General features: G+C 38.5%; 1 protein-coding gene across 28 annotated transcripts in view; it reads right to left on the reverse strand.

Annotated features, from left to right (window-relative positions):
• The window catches only part of ERC2 (ELKS/RAB6-interacting/CAST family member 2), a 439127-nt gene that overhangs the window by 9374 nt on the left and 412609 nt on the right, over positions 1 to 17144 (reverse strand). The gene's annotated exons all lie outside the window — the stretch shown is intronic.

A 17144-nucleotide genomic window follows, 5' to 3' on the forward strand; every position in this document is an offset into this window, starting at 1 on the left:
AAGTGGTTAAATAAAAGCTGTGTCAAGCCCCCAATCTAATAAGTCATCTTATTAGGAAGTTGTGATGCCCTGTTTGCCCTAGCCTGTGGCTTGTCTGCTCCACTGAAAGGTCTCCTGCTGAGACCTTTGTGGCATTATATGAGGTAGAGAAGGCTGCTGCAATATATGAGCCTTGGTTTTGAGCAGCCAAAACAGCAGGAGAACTAAGCTGAAAAGAATTAAACATGTAACAACTTTGTAAAAGCACAGACAGTGATTGAGGTTGGCCCTTTTGCTGTTGACACATTCTGGCCCCTGTAGGTTGTGGTCACTAAGCCCATTAGAGTTGCAGTGTGGCAACATCTAGTTCAGCAAGTTCAATGTGTTTCTGTTTTATTTCTAAATACTGGATGCAAGCTGGCAGTGATAGGAGAGTGGAATATGGCACCAGAAATATGTCATAAACACAGTCGTCATTGTCAGGGATGTGAAATTACTTTTCAAACTATTTATTTTTGGCAGATGGAGGTTGGGTGTATTTTTGCATTTGTTAACTGAAATTTAATTGCAACTTGCTACATGTTTTGTTTAATGTAAAAAAAAAAAAAAAAAGAAACCTCAAGATGCTGTTTTCTCTTAAAAGAGAGGACTGAGAATTTTCACTGGGTAGAGAAATCTTTGTTGCTAGAAATTAATTGCAAAATGAAAACAGGAAAAAAAACGAACCCACTAAAATCTCGGCTGGGATAAGTTTCACTTATGAGCATCTGAATATCCACTTATTTAAAATGACACTCCCCAGTGCTCTTATTTTTTCATAAGATAAAATATATATATTTAATTCAGGTTTTAAAAACTGGATTGTGAAATGGACAAGAAAGATGAATTAAATTAATGAAAGGAGATATTACAGATGTAACTGAGGGGCAGGTTTAAATTTTAAACTCTAATGTGAGATACAAACTAGAAGAATACCCTGTCTCCCAAAGGACTAAATTATTTTCAGAGAACAGTGCAAGGTTGCTCTTGCACTTTGGTGCGAATGCTCATGGTCTCTGAGCTCTGAAGGTTCTGTTTGCCTTTCAAAGCTGCATTGTGGTCTCATGCTTTGTAAGTTCCTGCAGATTGATCACTGCCAGGACTTACCAGTCTGTCCATATGGAGCAAATGATGACTTGGCTGAACACTTGTGTATCTGCAACATTTGTCTCTCTCTCAAGCCTGTGAGGTGTTGCCACTGCCCTCATTCCCAAATGAGCTACTGCTTATGTAAGAGGTTAAACGTGCAGAGAACAATAAAGACGGGTCATAACTGAAGGAGGGAAGGGGTTGGCAATCGTTCATTCTGTCCACACGCATTTCCCTGGTGCCCACCCTGTTTCTCTCTGGGTGAGGTAACAGGGTTTTGCTCAGGCGTAGTCACCCTTTAGGTGCAGCCAGCGCACTGCTGCTGGCAGCACTGCTGAGGGCTTAGGACATTCCGGCTTGCTGATCCACAGAAATGACTGGCCACTCCTTTCAGAGGGACAAAAATGATGTCCAAAGCAAAGCATGTTCTTTCTTGGCCACTAGTGATCAAGGGGTATTTCTTTTCTGTTCTTAGGAGTTTGCCTGAGCCAAGCAAGGCTATAACTGTGGCTCCGATCTATGGATGAGGGGAATATCTAGAATTTGTAGGAATTACTTTTTCTGTCCTCTTTTTAGATTTGCTGCTAGTTTGGGACTAGAAGGAAATTCTTAAAATCTCGTACATATTTGTCTGGTTGTAGAGAGCATGACTTGGTTTTCACCTCATGCATCCTACCAGAGTCAGTCAATATTTAATAGCTAAAATTGGCTGGTTGTTTTGCTTGGATAACCCTCGGTACTGTGGCTGTCACCACACTCTGTTGTTAGAAGCATATTGGTTATTAGATGTTTTACTAGAGTAAATACTAATAAATTTGGTGGTTGTGGTGAGGAAGTTTAATCCAAAAGCATTCCAGCCAACGAGCAGGCATACAAGGGCTGTACTCCTTCTTTTGAAGTACCCAAAGGCTGGATGGAGTCAGGAGGAAGAGGTGGTGACGGCTGAGTGCAGGTTTGAGGTACTTCATGTGTGGGCCTATTTCTTCCCTTAGGAAAAGACTGAATTCTTGGCTAGAGAGGACAAGACTTCTCAGAAAGTGCTGGGCATAGCATGGTGTCCTTAGGGCAGATGACTCCACCAAATTGGCAGAAGTTTGCTGGTGTTATCTTTTTTTTTAAACCAGATAATAATAATAAAATTAATAAAGATGCATCTAATGGCTTGTGTCTGCTTTTCCGATCACATTAGATTCCTTATCTTCTAAAGCCAAGAATAAGCTAATGAGCTATGTGGATCTGAACATCTGTACCAAAAGCTGCATGTCCCTATCTATACTTCATAATTTAGGATACTTCATAATTTAGGTAAACTATTAACATGCCATTTAATTAGTTTGCTCTGCTAGTTAATAGCCCCATAATCTTTAAAGTTATCCTGTCATTTATATTTAAATACTAATTGTGCTGTGGAGGGCATTGTGAGGTGTACTTATTATATTACTAATCATATAAAAGAAATCAATATGCCAAAGGATAGCTCAGAGTTTTGTTATATACCAAAAGCCTATTTCACAGTAAATGAGATATACTTTCATCTTCTTCCCCTCCAAATGATTCTAAATAGTTTTTGTTTTATGTTCATGATATGAATGTACTTATAAAAGTGAAGTGTGATATTTACATTTGCACTTTTTAACATAAAGAAGAAAGAGACACAGCTAAGGAAAGTGTTAGTAGGTTGGGTCTATTTGAAGCAAGACCAATGCTGGATCCACTTAAAACTCCTCAAACTGCTAAAGCATTACAATGACTGTGTGTGGCAGCATGAACATGACCATACATGCTTGACAGCTACTTATTTTTTAAATACCCATCCAAACAACATGCAGCATTTGAAATCTAACTTGTGTGGTCTAATTATGCAATAATTTTTATACTTTAGGCCCCAATATTACAAGCTTTTCCACAACTATGGTCTGCCCACGCATTTCTCAGTGCATGATAGGGAAGACTTAGGGACCAGTTCTGGTAAGCAAACGGGTATATGTTTTTGTTTTCACTCTGAGACTTAAACGTGCACGTAACATTAAGAGAATGCTTGAGAGTCTATCCTGAAAGGGACCTTACATGCTATCCTTTTATGAAGTGCATGCATACAATATGCACAGTTATCAGCATACCAATAAAAACCACTATTGCATAAAAGAAAATAATAAAATAGCAATAAGCAACTTTTTTAAGCAAAATCTTGCTCCCCCGATCTCCACACACTGTATTTTTAACCGTTTATGAACTCAAAAGCATGCAAGTACATAACAGTTAGCAAGATCAGAGTCTTAGATTGCAAGATTTCCAAAGCAGATACTCCGACCTTCCGTGTAAGTGTCCAATTACAGGTAAACATATACAACTAAAAATATGAACTTCATTCTGAAATCATGTAAAATTACAAGAGCAACATTTTCTGCTTGATGCATTTACAATTTGATGCATTGCAATTAAACTGTATTTAGCAATAGAAGACTAGTAAATTTATTAGCAAAAATAATCACTACAATTCAACATTAATCACAACTTACACTGAATAGTATTTTTTCCCTATGCCCATTTTCTTCTCCTCTCAATCTCCCATTCCAACAGCACAGACCCTCTCTATTCTTCTATCTCTCTATTTTTCTGCTTGCTTAACCTTCATTTCTCTGCATTCTTTTTTATGCCATTCTCTGCAGCAGTGCTTTACCACTCTGTCAGTCTCTGTTACCCATCTCTTACTAACTGATTTCTGAGTGGTGGTGTTGGAGTATAGCTGGTAATTGTGTTATATCATCACCGTCTACTTTACCTGCATATTGCAGTTCTTTTGGTTGGAACAAGATAAAACACAAGAAGAGTAATTCACAGAAGCATATTTGAGGTCAACGATTTGCTAATTGAAAACAGCAAAACAAAACCAGAAGATACTGTTCTTGTGCTTGCACAAATGTGTCAAACCCACTGAGGAAAAAGTAAAGCCCAGAGTGGAACTCAACTCATACAAACAACTTGGAAAATAAGAACAATGATGGCAGTCCAAACTTTGTTTGTTACTCCATTAATTTTAGAGAGAATAGCAATAAAACTGGTACTTAAACAACATCTTCTCCACTGAAACAACCACGTTACAAGAAAGATAAGAGACTTTCAGGACTGTTTTCCAGAAACTTCACTCTTACTGGACGCTCTAATTCAAGAACAGAAAACCAAATCTGAGAACACATACCAATTTCTAAATACAAATAAAATCATCCAGCCCATTTAATTCTAATATTCTGGATTTAATTTTTTCCTCACATTTTCATGCCTTGTCTTATTTTCTACTTGAACTTAAAGATATAATATAGGTCACCAGTGCTACATACACTTCCACATTGATATTTATACACTTTGGATATGAGACACAGCAGATTATGCAATATAAAGAATATTAGGGTTGGACACAAAGATGTGGGAAATTCAGCAAAAGCACGGTTGGACCATTCATGTTTGAATTTAGCGTACTGTATTGTAAGGGCTAGAATATAAAATGTGAGGATTAAGTCAAATAACATAGTTTCATTGCAATTTTTGTGAAAAGAAAACCTTGTTTTTACAAACATTTGCATAGATCAAATCAAACTACCTTTAATTAATTTACTTAGCTATTTGTGCTTTTGAACAAGCCAATTTCTGTAGTGTATACCTTAACTGTAATTTATTAATTGTTTTATCATCAAAAGCAATAGATTAAGCCAGGAATAGCTTTTTAACAGAGCTCAACAACTAACATTCATTTGAAAAACAACAACTACAAAATGCACTAATTTTCTCATGCAAGTCCCGGGATCACAAACATGGGACATGAAAAAGGAGGAAGAGGATCAACCGTGTCCTTTTCAGGTTTCTTTTTCCAGTAGAATGTTTTGGGATCTTTATTTTTGTTTCATTCAATTAAATTTTAATTTTAACTCCCCAAGGTATGTATCTTCCACTATTAGGCATCAACACAATAATGAACACAAATGGTTTTGTAGACTCCTAGAAAATGAAGCTTCTTCCAGCAATAATTTCTAATTGAACACTCTTCAGAAGTTTGAAGTGTGCATCAGGAACAACTCACACCTTCCACTTCTCCTACACAGAAGGAAACAGATCCTGCCCTTCCCCTCCAGGGAATGCATCCTCCAGGCTGTCTGCAATGCATGTGTTCCTGAGAGCTCAGGGCTCCCTGCTAAATCTGGAACATTCCATTCAACAACCATCCACAGAGCAATACTTTCAACAAACGCTTCAGCACTGTTTCAGTTTCATTTATACTGTGGTCTCCGTAGTTGGTATGGGAAGACTGGGCAACAGTTGCATGATATTTGAGCAAGTATTGCCTTGTGTTATATCTAGAATCCACTGCCTGCTCATTTCACTGTGTGCACACTGTAGGAAAATTTACCAATCCTTTTGTATTTACATCCTTCAGATTGTTTTTAGAGATTTCTCCTACTTCTACTTCTTTTCCAAGCTGAAGAATCAGATTGTAATAGTCTCTCTTCTAAATCTCTGTCATCCTCATCATCCCTTTTTTTCTAGTCTTTCCTGTGTTCTCTGTTTATTCTCAGTAGCTCATTAGAAATATGTGGAATAGCAAAGATGTGGGCAAACCTTGAACAGGTACAGGGGTTAAAAATGGCCTTGTTTTTAGGTATCTATTTTTTTCCTAAATATTTATAATATTGTTTGCCTTTTTGACTACTGCTACAAGTAAGGTTTTTGGAGGACTGTGCACAATAATTCCAACATCCCCATCATGAAGAATACAGGCTAATTTACATCCTGACATTTGGTGTGTAGAGTTGGGATTGCTTTTCTCCCATATGTTTCATTTTACATTTATGTAAAGGAAATCTCATCTGCCATTTTAGTGCCCAATCCCTCAGTACTGTCACTAAGTCACTGCAACCTAGATTTTCAATTTTCAGAGTTCCTGCGATCCTGCAGACGAATGAAATAGATTTCCAAACCATTTTGTGGGAAAATCACATGAAATATATCTGGTTTCTCAAAAGAATGATCTGAAACCTGCAGGGTAGCTGGGATTGAGGGAAAGCAACAGACATAGTTCCATTCTGTGCATAATGCAACAAAGTCCAAATCCATGCTTGTGGAATCCTTTTCTGTGGTGGTGTTGCTTGCTGACACAGTGCCAGCATTTTTCAGGATTATGTCATTATCAGCCTGTACTGGGATCCTTTAAAACAGCTGAAAAATACGGCTCTTTTTGCATATTTATGCCATCCTGCTCTGTGCACTTCCTGTTGGCCCCAGTAAATCTCTTTGCTAAATTTCAGTCGACTCTGGTGGTGTTCCAGCTGTTAGATAAACTTCCAAGGATATTTTTGTGACAGGTACAAACCTAGACAGGAAATCTCAAGAAGAAATCCTAAATTAATTATATGTCAACATTCAAGCCACAAGAAGGAGCAATTGTCATAAATTTTTGAAAGTTAGAATCCAATTTTAGTTGCAAGTGCAAAAGAGTTCACTGACTCAGTCGTGAGTCAGTGCCAATAAAATAATGTATTTCACATTCTTTAACAGTTCGCTTTGGCTAAACATAGTAGGGAAGAAGCTAAGATTAGTGAACCGTATATTTAAATCACATAGAAAGACTACAGACAAGAACCAACAGCAAATTGTAGATTTACAAATTATAATTCAGTATTGCCTAATCTTATCTCACCTTTCTGAAAACACATATGAAATATGAACTAATTTTGTGCTAAATGAAAACATCTTCACTGCCTGAAAATCTGATAATGTTGCCAACAAAATTTTTCTGCGATACCACACAACATGTATCCCAGCTCTCTTCTTGTATACACATACACACACACTGTGTGTTTCATTTGCTTTATGAATGCTAATAATATCAAGTAAGCAAGGAGTTGAGAGGGAAAGGGAGATAGAGTGAGTGTTGAAATAGTACTGGCCCACAGAGGGTTGCCCAAGTTTCTCTGGTTTTAGCATTGCCACACATTTCTTGACAGCTTTTCCAGTTCCTCTGTGACATGTCTTTGCATAAACTCTGAAGACCGCATGCATGACAGGCAGTTTGAGTGCTCTGCAGCCACCACCGGCTGTGCAGGTGGCAGAGATTCCCTGCTCTCTTCCCCCATATTCAAAACATTTTCCTGGGAGTGCTGTTGAGTGCCATAACCCTCACCGTGCTCCTGCCCAGCACTGCTTCCCCAGCAGTGCCCTGCCAGGACTATCAGCTGCGCACAGCTGGGAGCAGAGCTCTAATCCACTGCCAGCTGAGAACAGCTGAAAAAGCCAACCACCGTGTGTCACCTCAGGTTCTCCAGCAGCAACCTTGTGCTCTAACCTGCTAGGGGGCCTCTTCCAAACCTGCCTGCCTAAACACAAAAGGGAGAGTTTTGAGATACCTATTGTCTCAGTACACAGAAAAATGTGTTGCGGGGTGGGGGGGCAGTAGGGGAGGGAGAAAGGGTGTGGAAGAAAATACGTTAAGCTTTGCAGGCTGCATTTCTTGATACAGCTTTGGGACATACATGGGAGATGCTTGTGGTGCTCCTTCTGGAACTAGGTTTGTAAGACATTCTGGTGAACAGCAGAGTAATGCAGCACATCTCTAAATCCTGTGGCACTGACACAGACCTCAGGACACTGCTGGGAATGGAGCCAGTGGTGAGAAACTGTGCTGGCCACAGCCAGGACTCCTGCCCTTGGCAGAGCTCTGCACCACCAGCGATTGCCTACATAGTCCAGCAACCATTGCTCAAGAAAAAAAAAAGCCGAAGGAGAGGCAGCCACCTTCCTCATGCAGAGGCAAGACAAAAGGAGCAAGCTAGAAAATCTGCTTTACAGCAAGAAGAGTTACAGCTTGGAAGGAGAGAAAAGTAGTTCAGGCTATTGACAGGAGAGGCTAGAAAACAGTCATCTCACACAATGGGCATGAGGCCATGGCTGAGTATTCTGTTCATAAACAATATCCTTTTATAAAATGCAGGTACCATTCCCACTGCTTCACTAAGTGCTTCTTGTTCACAGATGAAAGACACTAAAAGGATCCATCCAAAGCCCACAGAAGATAGTGTCGTTCAAATTAGTTCAGTGTAATAACATCAAATTAGATCCAGGAAGCAAACACTCAGACACCAATCTTCAGGCAAAGCTTGACCCACAGGATAAATACAAATACATCAGAAATCCAACAAGGCACCAGCAGGAACATACTGCACTTAACTGACCACCTTGATTCTGTGTCTCTGAAATACTGTGGATAAATAACTATTTATGTCACCCTGGGAGAAAAGGAATGTATGATATGGCTATGAAACCACCTGGACATTTATATATATAAAAAGTGTTTTCACTGCTTTTGGAAAGCCAGACATGTAAATTACGCTCCCTTTAACAGGAAAAGTATGTGCCAAAGACCATGCCTAGGAGCAGAACTCAGGAAGAATGGGGGTATGGTCATGCCAGTTTTGCAGTGTTTTCTTTTACAAGCCTCTTTTACTGCAGAGGTGGGGGAGACCAATGTTATTGCTTCCTCAGAAAGCTGTTCCCACAGGATTTGACTATTGGTCATGAAAATCTTATAAGGTCACACAATCCTGCAAGATTGTAACAAACTGAAGGTTTAAACGTGTTCCCAAGATTTTGGTTGTCTGTTTCTAAGATGGAAAGTAATCCCCTTAGAAATGTGTATCCCCCGGGAAACCAGAATTAAATAAAAGCAAATCCTGAGATCTGAATTCAGTTCCCTTGAAAGTTTACACAGATTTGTTATCAACCTATTTATCTACTTCCAGAATTTCCACATGGACAGATAAAGCTGGCATTATCAGCAAAACTACATCTGCATATTTAGTGTGGAAATAGGTAGGCTTAGCCTGTTTTCTTGGTGCTGAAGACTGATCATTTTGCAAGACCAAGAAGACACACAGCCACAGCATCCTACGCCATTAGAGGTCCCCTTGAGGCTGATTGTTAGCATTAGAACATTAGCAATCTGTGTATTTATCAAAATGTGGACACTAGAGTGGCTTGAAGTAGTTTCACTTCCTCTTAAATGATAATAAATTGGCAGCATGAGTGTTGACTGCCTGAAATGCAACTTCATTACTTCAGAGGTTAATGGAGCAACCTCTCTCTGTTGATCTTCCTGTCACCATTGGCTACAAAAGACTCTCTGACACAGTGCAGTTTTCAGGAGAGGCACAAGTATAACAGAGATTAACCACATCAAAAAGAATACTGTCCTGCTCCATTATATTCTGCAAAGCTGGTGTGCAGTAAATCACAATGGCCAGCACTGTGATCTGCCTTGTCTGAAAATAAAATTAGAATAAAAAGAGGTGATGATATTATATTACTGAGACAAATACCTATTAAAAAAAAAAAAAAAAAGAGAGAATAAAAGAGAGAGAAGAAAAAAGAAAAAGGAAAGAAGAAAAAGGAAGGGGAAAAGGAAATGGTAAAGGAAAGGGAAAGAGGAAAACATGAAGAGAAAGAAAAAGAGAGAAAGGGAAAGAGAAAACAAAATGTGAATACTTTAATTATGATGCAAATATTAGGTGCTACTGACCTTGAGCTATTTTTCACTAGTTCTACAGAATCCCTCTTGTTTTCTTACAGAAAGCTACATAATGATTTAGCCAAACTACTATTCTTTTGAAGGCTAAATTCATGCTTTTTCAGGAGATGGAGACTGACAGAAAAAGAATAGGAGGTGACCACTGAGATTCAAAGAGGATTACACTTAATGCAGGTTAAGTGAATAACCCACTGAATGAAAATGTATTCATTTAGAGAAATATGCCTCTTCTTCTTGTATGTTACTGCCCTGAAATGCTTGGAAGGTGTGATAACTTTCAATAATTCGTAACTCCTGTTGATCCCAAACAAAACAATGAACTTGTAACTCACAATTCTGAACAGAGAATGTTGCCCAAGGAAGCAGAACATTCTTTACATCCTATACACAAATAACTGGAAGTCACTTCTAAGAAGGGAGACTACTCCTGTACTACAAGCAGCCTCCACTTTGTCAAGAACACCAACTTAAATTCACAATACATATAGGTTAGTTTTCTTTTGGTGAATATGCAGATGAAATAAAACTTCTCTTTAGAACCGTTTCATTTTGTTCAGTATTTCTGTTCTCTTCAGCAGATTAACATAACTAAAAGTACATCAGACATGCAATTGCAGCACTGTATCTATGTAATTGTATGTGTACACATATCAAGTGATTATATGTGTCGTTGTGCAAACGATTCAGGTCTGATTCAGGTCACTTGGATCCACTTTCCACTTCCCACCCCCCGCTAGTGTTTGGGATGGTGTTTAGCAAGTCTGACAACACATCTACAGCAAATATATCAAATTTCCTTGTTGAACTCTTTTGGAAGTTTCAACTGTAAGTGAATACTTTTGAGCATGAAACACATCTACTTGAATGAAATTATCCTCTTCCTACACACAGTGACAAGTACCTGGACTTCTTATTAGAAGGCAACATTGATAATAAGAAATGTGTGCTGATAGCATAAAGGGAGGAACCTACTGGAAATTATTGGAGATAAGGAAGATTGGGATTTCTTGCTGGAGGAGAAAACTAGGGTGAGATTCCATGAAGAAATTCCTCTGAATGCCAGAGAAACTGTCACATCCCCAGCCTGTGGTCTATTAATATGTGTTGTGAAGGGGACAGGAATGCCGTGTTCAGCTCTGACTGTGTTAGTGGCTCCCTTTAAAACCCTGGGCAAGTTGATTAATCTATTTGTATCAAGTCCCTTATAACCTACATATCAAAGTGGGATGTCAATGCTAAGCTTTCTTCTGTACTACGACACCATTTTCAATTTCTTTATGTTGAAAAACATACGCAGTGTTACCTGAATTCAGGTTGGTTAGGAATCACGGCTTACCTTTTAAAAGGGTGAATAGTGATTCTGGATGACAAATTAGAAAAAAATAAAAATGTTTTACTTTCACAAAGTATTCAGCCTTTCTCTAACTTAAGATCCAAAAATGATGTCCGCCAATTTGAGTTTTGCAATAGCTGCTATGCTATTGCAGAAAGATAACCCTTCAGTTATTGATTTAAGAAGAGAGCTGAAAATAAAAAGTTGGCATAGTTCAATGGCATGTTGACCCCAGGAATATCAGAGAGTTGAGAACATCTCTCTTACAAATATATAAAACTCAAAATAGATAATTAAGATGACCGTGCTGCAAGCTGTAAAAATTATTATTTATAATATATAAAAAAGTCATTGTCCCACTGAAAAGAGTTTGAGAAACTGTATATTGCATAAAAACATAAATTGAACGTTAGAATGCAAGACAGCTCTTAAACATGGGAAAACTCTGCCTTTGCGTACACAGTATCAGAATGCAACAATATATACTTCAAAGCTACATTGCTGCAGACAGAATCAGCCACATCTCTCTTTGTAGACTCTTCTTTGAAGAAGAAACTCTGTGGGTAAGTGGGTGAGAGGTGTAGCTGCTACTCGTAGCTACACAAAGAAAGTTGTCTTTCCTTATCCTGGAATGCTTTGGTTTTGCTCCTCTCAGAAATGGACTATGGAGTGGCTGGCCTGTAAGTTAAGAATATGTTTTTGAATATCAGTGAGAATTTCCTTCCAGCTTTCCTACATGTTCATAGAAATTTTTTGTATTTGTTTTTTCAAATTTCTAAATCACAGTTTGACTCTGCTAAAACATTTCTGCTGTAATGCCAAAGTAATATGCAGCTAATATAATGTTCAGAATTGTGTAATTCCATCCTGCACCATAATGAATACTGTTGTGGAGACATTTATATAAAAGCATTTCACTTGAATCAGTCAAAGGGAAAAAGAAAAAAAAAATAAAAAAAAAGTCTATTATGGATTGCAGAATCTATTTAGTAACACAACCTAACAAAATATGTGTGACTACAGATGATCACCTTGGAACTATCACCTATAAGGATCACCTATAAGCTACAAGAAACAAGAAGCTTATACCAGAAATCCTAAAACAACAGAAAGTTTTGTATTTTATGAAACAGTAATATCTTATAACTGATATTAGGCATCAGATTTTATTCATGGTGATATGCATGTTTAGAGATGCCTTATCACCCAACATTGTAGCACAACAGTGCACTTTTATCAAGCATGAGAGTGAGCAGTTCCCATTCCCAGGCACATCACTGGAATTAAAGCTAGATCCTGATTTACAAAAGTAATTGAGCATAGGCAGGTTGTAAAACAACTATATTAACTGCATTTTAATGAAATATATGGTTTCCAGAAGAGCATATGGTATGTAAAATAATCCTAAATATTTTTAAAATTTCATGGCGAGGAAATATTCTGGATCTTTAAAACAGATTCTGACTTTGCATCCTCAGCTTTTTTCTTTATAAAAACTCCTCGGTTCTTTCTCAATTAGAATTTTTAACAACCAAGTACAGAAACCTTAGAGGGAAACCTGTACCAATGTATTTTTCAATGAGATGCAGACTTCAGAAAGATTTTCTTTTTAAAAAAGCAACACTTTTTTGATCTTTATCTCCATTTGCATGGTAGAAATATTCAAAGGAGTGAAGTATTACTGTTGTTAGTAAGTAAAAGACATATCAAGTATCAGAAATGAAAGAAAACAAAGACCCTACAAGTATAAGATAGCCTGTTTTTCTGTTGGCTGAAATCTTTCATACGGTATGTAACGCTGGCAAAACAAAATTTTTCTATTCACCTTTTTCCCTATTGAAAAATAATGCTCTCTTTATCTAACCTTTTCTAAACCACCATTGAAAATTGTATTTTCTGATTCAAACAAAACATTGTTTTTCTTTCTGCCTCATATGGCTAATAATAAAGACTTGAGGTAAATCTCCCTACAGCTGCTTTCAGTTCATTTTAAGTCAATGAAACCTATATAATCCTGTAATACAGTCAATTGTTTCTTTTCTCCTAGGCCTGAAGGGCTGCAAGCTTAGAAAGGGAAGAAATACTGTTTTGCTTTTAAGCACCTATTAATATTTTGCCCCTCCAGCAGTTCTTTTTTTTTCCCTTTGAAGCCTTTTTTCCCACTAAATTAATGTTTAACAATTAAATCAAGCTGAAGGAGATCTTAAAAGATCTAGACAATTACTGATTGGGTAGAAGAACAGGCCTTTAATTTAAATGGGAAACATCTCTGAAACGATGGTATGAGACCCCACAACTAATTACATAATTTTCTGCATCTGAGAAAACATGAGCTGAGAGAATGCAAATAGAGCCACACATGTAATATTAGGAAGAAAAGCTGGAACTCTAACATCTACCTATTATCTCTGAAAATAGAGCAACTTGTAGAAAAACAAGCTTTGTGCTACTAGATATACAGAGCAAAAATATAACTTTACAAAAAAAGAACATCCAAGTGACGGCATCTCTTTTTCAGGCAAATATTACCAATACACCTGGAATGGCAATACTAACTCTTATGTAAACATCACAAGCAGGCCTAAGAGCCCTTTCAAAATTGTATATTCTTTGTATACATAATATACTTTTGTGTACTTGTAAGACAGAAGTGTTCTGAGTTTCCTGGTTTCTTCTATAGTAATGTGTATGTTAACTTAAATCCACAGCTGAGTAATAAGGTATGATAATGTGAGTTTTTTGGTTAGGCCTGAATAAATAGATTTTGTCCTGAATGAAAATCCTTAACCTGAACTCAGAAGCTGGTTAGAGGCTACCTGCTTTGTCAGATCCTCTGAGCACCCAGTCCGAGAATTGTCTGCCCCCTTGATTCAGACAATCCTTTGGGTACTGAGACCTACTCAGCTCCCTAAACTTGGGTGTCTCTCCAGATGTCACAAAAACGTTAATGTGTGCTAAGACCCCAAACAGTGTTCTTTTTTCCTCTTAACCCAAGAAAATTTAATCTGCACCAAGCAGAGTACCATGACTAGCCTTGCTTCTTCAAAAGAATCAGACTGAACTATGATCAGGGAGCGTTTGTACCAAATGTGCATTATCAGGACTTAATAACAGAGTCAATAACATTATCCTGTTTCCAATGTAGGTTCAGAAGTAGCTAAGGGCACCTACTAGAATGTCCAAGAAAATTATAGGTTGTACCAGCAGAGGCCAATTAGGCTCATGGTGTGAAACTTCCAACATTAGACCTATGGCTTTAAGTTTGTCCATCACACAATTATTAGGGACAGATACTCAATGGACTAGACACCTAATTTCCTGATAGGTCTTTTAAAGTATTTCCAAAGGAACCTGACTTCCACTGATTCCAAACATACGAGAAAACAGAAGTTTTTCAGAAAGATACTTTATGTTGGTTCCAGTTTAAACATGTAATAGCTGAACTCTCAGGGAACCTGAAGGTTTCGTTTGCAGTTTCAATGTTCAGTAAGCTATATCTATTCCTTAAACATTTCAGGAATTGCACATTGTTCTCCTGTGAGATTTCAAGTACTTCCTACTACAAGACAAGCCAAAGATTTTCACAATTCAAATACTTACTTAATATTTTAGCTGGAGTTTTCTCTAATTCAACAGTTTTACTCATCCCTAGCTAGAACCAAAACATGATCTGAGGAAAAAGTCTTATTCAGTTTTATGAGTCATCAAATCAATTTGAAACACTAAGCACATTTGAGCTCACCATCTGTTACACAACCTCAATGCAAAGTAAAAAATATTATGTTTTTGGCTAGAAATCTGAATTCCATTTTCAGAAAAAGGTTGAGATGACAAACAGACTCCTATGAAGGATATGGTCAACCAATCAAAAACACTCTAGCACTTCCAGGAATTAAGCCTCTCATTCCTATAATAACAAAAACCATCACTGGCATAAAAAGGTCATGTCCCTTCCTGCTTCTTATATTTTTTTAATATAAATTCTTTAGTATCTTTCTATTATTAATTTTAAATGTTTAATTTCACCAAGCCATTATATTAACAATGTATTTCCAATACAGACTGTAACTGCTTCATGAAGGTGTGTGTAGCTGAGGCACAGGCATTAAAATGTTATCCTCAGTCAAATGCCTTCCTTTTTGTCCACAGAAAGTGGACAAAACTACTTCATGTTTGTGTAATTTACACAACATGTTAAAAATCAACAAAACTAGAAATCACTTGTATCTTATGCAATTTCCCCCCAGGACATTCTATAGTAACGTTTCATTTATGCTCCTGAAAGGAACTGACTCTCTCAAGGACATACAAATGCTGAGGACCAACATAAGCACCAGCCCCTTGCAGACCACAAGCACAGGCTTTGCTCACAGGTTGACTCCCTTTAGCCCATTTGAAAATCATCTGCGTGCGAGTGGGTGGGATGGGTTAACACATTAACCTCTGGGGCTGTGACTGAGCCCGCAGCAAGAGGAGGAGATGCAGTCAGGTAAATCGGACAGGAGCTCAGAGGCTCCCACCACCGCCAGCATCAGTCAGGTGCAAAATGTGTTGGCGGTAGCTCTTAAATGACAAATCTGAGGTGTGGTTGTAAGTGCACAAGTCTCTACTGAGCAAGCAGCACAGACTTACCTGCTGCCACTTTTTTTTCTACTGAGTCATTCTGGGTGCTGTCAGAAGCAGCTGTCCCACACATCCAGTAAGATGCTGGAGCTTAGCCCATCCCCAATGTCTCCAGCACCTTCTCAGGCATCAAGGGCCCTAAGTAGCCAGATAGCTTGAGAGCTGCTCCCTCCCCTGAGCACGATGTACTCACCAGGGAGCAGCAGCCTTGGTGGATTGGTGACCCAGGAAGGGACAAACAGGACAGATGCTGCTCAGAAGAACAATGATGCTGGCTCCTGCAGAGCCTAGGCCAGCTAGTGGCAAACCTGTGCTGGGCCCTAAAGCCCAATCCTGCTGAGCAGCTGTGCTTTACCTCTGCATTAGGCAGCAGCTCCTGTTACCAGCAAGCTGGGAACCATGTTCTCACTCTCTCCCCTCCATTTTACACACCAAGCAAAACTGATGAGGACACTGTCCTCTGACACCTTCTGTTTCAGAGAAACTACAGAACAAAGATGTTGCTAACACTTCAAGAATGTGCTGAGCTGGGCAGCAAGTTTGCTAAGGATTGCCTGAGAAGGCAGAACCACCCTCCTGGAGCAATCTGAAGGGAGCACAGTATTAAACACTGTTTTTAAAAGCCATGAAGATAGGGTGGGTCAAGAAGACAGATGAGGCAAAAAGGAGGGGAGAGAGATGAACAAAGGCATAGGCTTTAGGCCAAAGAATAAACTTTCCTCACTGTGTAACAGCAAAGGTGAAGGGGAGTTGACTGGCAGCAAGAAACAGATGGCAAGTTTCCAAAGAGGGACCATGCTCCTCTTTAAAACCCCTGCTCCTAATGCAAGAAGAAAATGATGCAAGGACATAAAGATGTTTTTTTCTTTTGGATTCAATATATTTCTTGCAGTGTCAAAAGTTCAAAGTGAAATTTTCCATCTCAGTCTGAAGAAGAACAGTGCAAAGATTTGAGCTTTGGGAAAGCATGAGAATCTTCCTGGAGATCCGGCCTGAATACAGGGCTGAGCAATTCAGAGAACATGTCTTGAGAAGGCGTGTAGAAGCCCCGAGCCAAAGGCAGTCCCGGGTTCTGCTCAAAGTCAAGAAGATTGAGAGAGCACAGCTCCGGCATGGTGGGACCTAAAGACAGAGCTTGGGGAACATCCAGCCAGGGGAGCCTGTCCAGAGCCGTGACACCTAGTAACAAATAAATAGCAAACAAAGATATACCGGTGACAACAATCAGCTTTAGAAGTTAACAGGAGAAGCCTGGAAAGTGTAAAACGTATTTGTGTTGCTAGGCAAAGGCAGTGAAACTAATTCTAGAGTAATGCCGTGTCAAGTAGAGTTTTGCGCGGAGGAATTTGAAGACCAGAAAACAAGAAAGATTAATTGTTATTTAAATTTCCAGATTTGGATCCTTCCCATAAGCCTGACAATGAAAAATTAATAATACAGATTCATGAATTTTGTAATAAAGAGGCGAATATTATGTTCTCAACAAACTTTAGCTAATGGGCATGGGAG

The sequence above is a fragment of the Columba livia genome, chromosome 10 (assembly GCF_036013475.1).
Source record: "Columba livia isolate bColLiv1 breed racing homer chromosome 10, bColLiv1.pat.W.v2, whole genome shotgun sequence".
In the NCBI taxonomy this organism is placed as follows: Eukaryota; Metazoa; Chordata; class Aves; order Columbiformes; family Columbidae; genus Columba; species Columba livia.